Source organism: Corvus moneduloides, chromosome 3 (assembly GCF_009650955.1).
Source record: "Corvus moneduloides isolate bCorMon1 chromosome 3, bCorMon1.pri, whole genome shotgun sequence".
In the NCBI taxonomy this organism is placed as follows: Eukaryota; Metazoa; Chordata; class Aves; order Passeriformes; family Corvidae; genus Corvus; species Corvus moneduloides.
The window spans coordinates 32158-38997 of record NC_045478.1 but is presented as its reverse complement, the minus strand read 5'-3'; the positions used below and the strand labels follow the sequence as shown (position 1 = coordinate 38997).

General features: G+C 52.1%; 1 long non-coding RNA gene across 15 annotated transcripts in view; it reads left to right on the top strand.

Moving 5' to 3' along the window:
* The window catches only part of LOC116441311, a 28479-nt gene extending 21929 nt beyond the window's left edge, over positions 1-6550 (top strand). For 10 of the 15 annotated variants that reach the window (XR_004239013.1, XR_004239011.1, XR_004239014.1 and 7 more), the window contains 3 exons: positions 451-1650; positions 4263-4493; positions 6332-6550. This is a non-coding gene — a long non-coding RNA (uncharacterized LOC116441311). Of the gene's footprint in view, positions 1-450; positions 1651-2720; positions 2941-4262; positions 4494-6331 lie in introns of those variants that run through there. The other 5 variants (XR_004239020.1, XR_004239023.1, XR_004239022.1 and 2 more) reach the window with 5 other exon arrangements.
* Positions 6551-6840: the final 290 nt, after the last annotated feature.

Sequence of the window (6840 nt, the reverse complement as noted above, 5' to 3'; positions counted from 1 at the left end):
CTGTGTCTGTAACATCGGGTGCAACCTTTTGAAACCCAAGTGCTCAGAGTGGGGTTTTCCCAAGGGTAAATCCTGATGTGACATGGCAAAGCTTCAGTGAGGATTTCCAGGCTTGACTGCACAGCTTTTGGGAAAGCTCAGTAGCCAAACAAGATCAGATTTCTGTCGGATTTGGATCAAACGTGGCGTTTAAATCTGGGACAGCTCAGCTCCCCGGGTGGGAAAGTGCTTGGAGTAGCCGAGAGCTGAGCCGTTGTTGAGAATTCCAAGCGTTGTGTCCTTACGCTCCTTAATACAGCGTTTAAATAATTGATCCTGAATGGAGCCAGTATCAGAGGGATTTGTTAGAGGGGCAGGGATGTTTTTTCACGTGGCAGTGTGTCGGGATAGTCAAGACTCCTTACGTCAGAATTAATTGGTCTTCCTTCTTTTCCCTTTTGTTCTTTCTAGATTGTGGCTGAGTGGGGAGAATATTTGGGATAAAGAAACGAAATGCCCGAGGGAAGCTTCGTGTTCCCGTGGGGATGCTTTAGGCGCGTGCAGCTTCTGAGCTGCACCGAAAGTTGAGGCTCCCTCAGAAACCTTCCGAAGCTGGAAGGGCCGGGGAAGAGAATTCCAGGAGAGGTGTGGGAAGCGCTTTCTGCCAGGTCTGGACAGCACCGAGGTGGGAATGACTTCAAAGTGTTCCTTGTCCCTGTCCTGTTCCCAGCCCAGGACAAAGTTGGTGTTCCCTGAGCGGCTGCGGTTCCCTGGATGTGGCAGGAGGAGGTCTCTGCCGGGGAGTGGGAGAAATGTCCCTGCCCGGTGCCGTGTCCTTGGCGGGCAGAGAGCGCCGATCGTGGCAAGGGGGGTTTGTGAGTGTGGAATCAATCCTGGCTCCTTTTTAAGGGGGTGTTTTAATGAGTCATCAGCAGGGACCACTTTTAGCCAGCTTTAGTTAAGTTCCTTTTGCACAGGTTTCATGTGGCTTTGATGGTGAAATCACCAAACCCTGAAGTTTGCCAAATTACCCCTGAAAAGCTTTAATGAACCAATCCTGAGGGAACTGGGGATTGCATATCTGGGATCTTATGGCCCTTTGAGGCCATGTTGGGTTTACCCCCTGATTTTGGTGCCGAGGGAAACTCCAAGTTAAGAATAATCCAAATATGAAGCACTTCTCACAAAAGTCAGCTTTGCAAAGCTTTATTTGGGCTAAAAAAGAAAAGATGGGAATGCCCTTGGCAGAAAAGCAGCTGTGAGGCACAGCAGGCTTCAAATGCCTGTCAGCAGGCGCTCCAGGAGAAACGGCTGCTGGCTGCGGGCATCCTGGGCTTTCCAGGCAGGTTTTGTAGCGGATTGCAAGGCAGTTTTCCTGCCTCTGGGGGGTGGCACCTGCATCCCACTGGAAAGGGAAAATGTGGAGAGAGCGGCAAGCGGGAAGACGGTTGCTGATGTGTGTCCTTGGATTGCAGTTCCTCCCGGTGAGTCTGTGCTGCTGGAAGTTTGAAGGAGATCAGTCCTGGAGTACGTGTGGGTTCACCGGTGGGGCTTGGGAGAGACGCTGGACATGAAATTCCAGGGATGTTCCCCTTGCTGGAGTGAGAAGCAGTGGAAGCACTTTGCTGTCTGCTTCTTCATCGCCTTCACCTCGGTCCCCTGGGGCTCCAGGTAATCCCCTCTCACCTTTGCTTTTCCAAGGGTCTCTAAATGAGGGCTTGAGCTTTGGTGTAGCTCCCTTTACAGGGAAGATCTGTTCCAGGAAAGGTCTCCTGGTCTGGACCGATGGCGTTGCAGGAAGAGCAGGAAACGCCAGAGCTCCTGTGGCTCCCTCATCTGATTTGCCTGCAGGCAGCAAGGATCATTCCCAAGTGTCATCCCCTGGCTCCGTGACTCGGGGAGGTTGTGTTCCCCCAAAGGCCAGGGGCCGCTTTGTGTTGCAGCTCACGGAAGTCCAGCTCGGTGGTGCTGGGTTTGGTTTTTGTGTGCAATGAAGGCACTAAAAAATTCCCCTCCTTCACTGGCACAGCCCTGGAGTGGGAGCAGATTCCCCTTATCCCGGAGTTATCCCGCTCCTGCCCTGGATCCCTGCGGTGCCGTGTGTTCTCCAAGCTCACAGCACTGCTGGCTCTAAACAAGAAAAACAATCCCTGTTCCATCTCTTCTCCGTCCTTGATGTTCCCAGGCCCTGCATCTCCCTGGCTATTCCCTGTGTGAGTCTTCATCTCCATCCCACCTTATCCCGATCAAATAAGGGTCTGAGACGTGTTTAGCAGCAAATGCATTCTTGTGAAGAAAGCCAAGAGCAAAGAGCGTCCAGATGCAGAGAAGTCTTTAGAAAAGCATTCCGGACGTGCAAATGAGGGATGTGTCTTCCTGCATCTCCTGTTGTTTTTTCTCTGTCAGGTTTTGGAAGGGTTTTCTCTCAGTGATTTCCTGCAGTCCAGGTGCGTCCCTTCTTTTGTCCAAATCCAGTGCCAGAGGATTGAACAACTGACGAGTGGGGTCTGGGATGAAAACGGTTCTCCTGAAATGAGGGAAACAATGCTAGAAGAGAAATGAGCATCCTTTTAATGCCTGGAATAAAAATGCTGGAAAAGGGCAATTTTATTTGATATGGTGTCTTTCTCTTTTTTTTTCCATGGCTAAAACTGCACGGTGAGCAATCAGAGCAGAAATATGAAATGCAGGAGTCTTGGATTCCACAGTGGGATTAACTTCCCTTTTCTGCTCTCTTTCAGGACAGGAAAAAACCACTGAACTCGCCCCATCTTTGGGACCAAGAGCTTTGGTGTTGGAGTAGGCAAAGCCAGCTAGGGCCCCCCTTGTCCTGCCCATGGTGTGGGTCAGGGACAGGCTCCTCTTCTCCTCTGGGCTGGGATGAACTGCCTAGGGAATGCTCTTTCTGACAGGCCGGTCCTAGCCCCGGCTACTGGAAATGGGCAGAGGTGAAGAGGCAAGTGCCAGAGTTCCTTGGGGATGATGGAATTGTGGTGTTTGGCTGTGCCCAGAGGGGCAGGTTGGGCATTTCTGTGTGTGTGAGGACCGGTTTGGGTGCTGGGGAGCCCGGGGAGCCGAGCTCTCAGTGCATTCCCGGCTCACCCGGGGGTGGGAGCTGGTGCAGGGCTGGGTGACAGCCTCTGGTCGGGCTCGGGGCAGGCCCTGGCCCCGGCACAGACACGCTGGGGTGGTTTGGGGCCGCCTGGGGAGCCGTGGGAGGCAAATGAGGGATGGTGCTGGGCGGAGCGATCGGCCTGCGCTCGTGTCAGCGCAGCCGTGCAGGGCACTGGGATCTGGGTAAAACACCGGCTCTCCTGGTGTTCAGGGAGGCAAGGTCTGTATTTATCCATACATATTTATCCATACATATTTATCCCTATATTTATCCGTATGTTTATCCATGGATTATCCATATATGTTTATCCATATACATTTATCCATATATTTATCCACGTATTTCCCCCTGTATTTATCCCTATATTTCTGCATGTATTTCCCCATGTATTTTATGAACACTCAAGTGCCATATCCATGTATTTTATGAGCACTTCCAGGGTTGGTGACTCCACCACTGCCCTGGGCAGCTGTTCCAGCGCTGGACAACCCTTCCCATGCTGGGCCAGGAGATGGATTCTGGAAATCCAGACTCCGAGGAGCAGGGGATTAAGGCAGCATTGGATTCCTTTATTCTCCCAGAAGGATAAAGGAGATTTATCCCCAGACGAACCAGAGGTGATCACACTGAGGTCATCAGTGGGATTTCTTCCTTACTCCCACAAATACCCACTGGGGTGACAGAGTTCCTTACAAGGGCGGTGTTGGAAGGAGCTGCTGGAATGTTTTGCTGTTCATTGGGATCCACAGGATGTTTGGTGTCTCTCAGAGCTGTTCCAGGCTCTCCACAGACCCAAACACACTTCTCCTCAGAGTAGAGAGGTTTCCCAGAGTGCTGGTTTTTAATTTCAGATGCTGGGATAACGACACGGCTTCAGGAGGCAGGAGACTCATTGTGCTGTGCCTCAGTCCAGGCAGGGACAACCCCCAGCTAATAAAAACCTCTTTAAAGCACAAAAAGTCCCATTAAACTGATATTATAAAGGCTGCAAATTGAAGCAGGCCTCAATCAGAAAGCAACAGAATTTAATTCCCCCCCTTGCCCATGTGCATGATGATCTCCTTCCTAATTGCCCATCCACGCTTTTCCCACAGAAGGGCTGTCCCGAGGTTGGAGATGGTTCCAGCTTTATGGAGCTTTGATCTTGATCTGGTTTTACTTTTTACAGAGCACAGAACCCGAGAGTGGCAACTGCTTTCCTCTTGTTCCTCCTGTGGCAGTGAACTGCTCTTCCCAAGGACGGCTGCAGGAATTCTCAGGCAGCAGAACGTATGGAATGCCAGGCACGCTACAGAATTCCAGTGGGAGCGGCAGGAACTTCTGTTCTTTACTGGCAGGGCTGTGCCATGAAGGGGAGCTCAGAGATATCGGTCAGCTCAGGGAATGAGCCTGGCTCATGGTAAGGAAATTCGCTGTGCAGTTACTTTGGGCCCTTTCTCCTCCTTCTCCTTCTCCTTCTCCTTCTCCTTCTCCTTCTCCTTCTCCTTCTCCTTCTCCTTCTCCTTCTCCTTCTCCTTCTCCTTCTCCTTCTCCTTCTCCTTCTCCTTCTCCTTCTCCTTCTCCTTCTCCTCCTTCTCCTTCTCCTTCTCCTTCTCCTTCTCCTTCTCCTTCTCCCTCTCTTCCCAACACCGGTTCCAGACCTCAGTATAATCCATGTTGCCACAGCCTGACCTTGCAGTTTTCCCAGCTTAGCAGCCCCAGCAACACTTGCAGCCTCTCTGTCTGGACTTTGTCTTGCTGAAATCTCCCTTTGTTGATCCTTTGCTGCCTCACCTTTTATCCAGCAATAACGTGCAGTGGGTGGAAGCTTCTCAGAATTCCCTCCCTGTTCCACTGGAAACATTCCCGAGTGGAAGCAGCTGCACTGCCCATCAGCACTTGCCTGCTTTTAGGGGTGGTTGAGGCATGAAGGATGCAACAAATGGAGTTGGCTCCAAGGGGATGAAATGCTCCCCGTGAGGCTGCTCAGAGAGCTGGAGCTGAGGAATCCGGGTGGGAATCACTGCAGGAAAAAGGAAGGAAAAGAGAGCAGAGGAACAGGGATGCAATTCCAACCTCTCCAAGGACTGGCATGGGCACATTCACCATCACCATTTAATCTAGACACGATTTCTTCTTTGCCTCTGGCTGCCAGGAGCAGGATGAGCAGTTTAATGAGTTTAAATAGTGAATAGTTTAATTAGCTGGAAGAGACTGGATCAATAGCTGCTTAAACAAACAACTGGCTCCCTGTTTCCAAGCTTGGATGTAGTTTTGGAAGGTTCCTGGCAATTTGGCAGGGATTAGTGATGCTGAGAATGTGTGCTTTTTTGTGGGTTTGGGGCTTTTACTCCTGTTCACGTGGCCGCTTTTTCTTGTTGCGTGGAAAACAGGAGGGAAAGAGCAACCACGGGAGGAATTCCACTCTTGCTGCTTCAAGGGATGGATCAGGAAGGGAACAGGCTGCAGGGAATTTGGAGTGCAAACTGAGATCTCTCCGATATTTTCGGCTCAGTCAGTCCATCGGTGCTTGGTGGCTGTTTAGGCCACGTGCAAGGTGAATGATGGTGCACATCGCAGAGCTGCTGGTGGCTCCTTCCCCTGCCCGGCTGTCAGTCACCCTGCAGGGTGCTGGAGCAGCGTGCCAGAGGCCACGGATCCTATGGATCCCATGGGTCCCAGGGGCGTGATCAGGAGCCTGAGCCTGCTGGCCACTCCTTGCTCTCTCTTATCCTGACTTTTCAGCTCTGCAGCGAAGCCAGCTCGAGCTTTTCAACCCTTAGAAACCCAGGGAACTTTCATGTCTGCTCTCAGATCTGGGATTTAAATCCAGCCCTTATCAAAGCACCCCGTGACCAGGCAGGCCCTGAATCCCAGCAGGGATCTGATAAAGAGGGACCTGACATCCTAAAGAAACCCTTTGAAATCCTGCTGGGATTGATTTGTATCCATAATGGAGCCCAGAGCTCTCTGCCAGGGAGAGATGAAGCTGCTCCTTTGCTTTATCATCCTCAGGCCCTTCCCAGCTTGGAGGGAAATTCACTCCCTCTTCAAGCCCCAAAATCATGGAAAAGTTCCTTTGTATCCTTCTCTCCACAGCCCCTACGTGGATTAATCAACTTTTTATTTGATATGGTGTCATTCTCCTTTTTTTTCCCATGGATAAAACTGCACGGTGAGCAATCAGAGCAGAACTATGAAATGCAGGAGTCTTGGATTCCACAGTGGGATTAACTTCCCTTTTCTGCTCTCTTTCAGGACAGGAAAAACCACTGAACTCGCCCCATCTTTGGGACCAAGAGCTTTGGTGTTGGAGTAGGCAAAGCCAGCTAGGGCCCCCCTTGTCCTGCCCATGGTGTGGGTCAGGGACAGGCTCCTCTTCTCCTCTGGGCTGGGATGAACTGCCTAGGGAATGCTCTTTCTGACAGGCCGGTCCTAGCCCCGGCTACTGGAAATGGGCAGAGGTGAAGAGGCAAGTGCCAGAGTTCCTTGGGGATGATGGAATTGTGGTGTTTGGCTGTGCCCAGAGGGGCAGGTTGGGCATTTCTGTGTGTGTGAGGACCGGTTTGGGTGCTGGGGAGCCCGGGGAGCCGAGCTCTCAGTGCATTCCCAGCTCACCCGGGGGTGGGAGCTGGTGCAGGGCTGGGTGACAGCCTCTGGTCGGGCTCGGGGCAGGCCCTGGCCCCGGCACAGACACGCTGGGGTGGTTTGGGGCCGCCTGGGGAGCCGTGGGAGGCAAATGAGGGATGGTGCTGGGCGGAGCGATC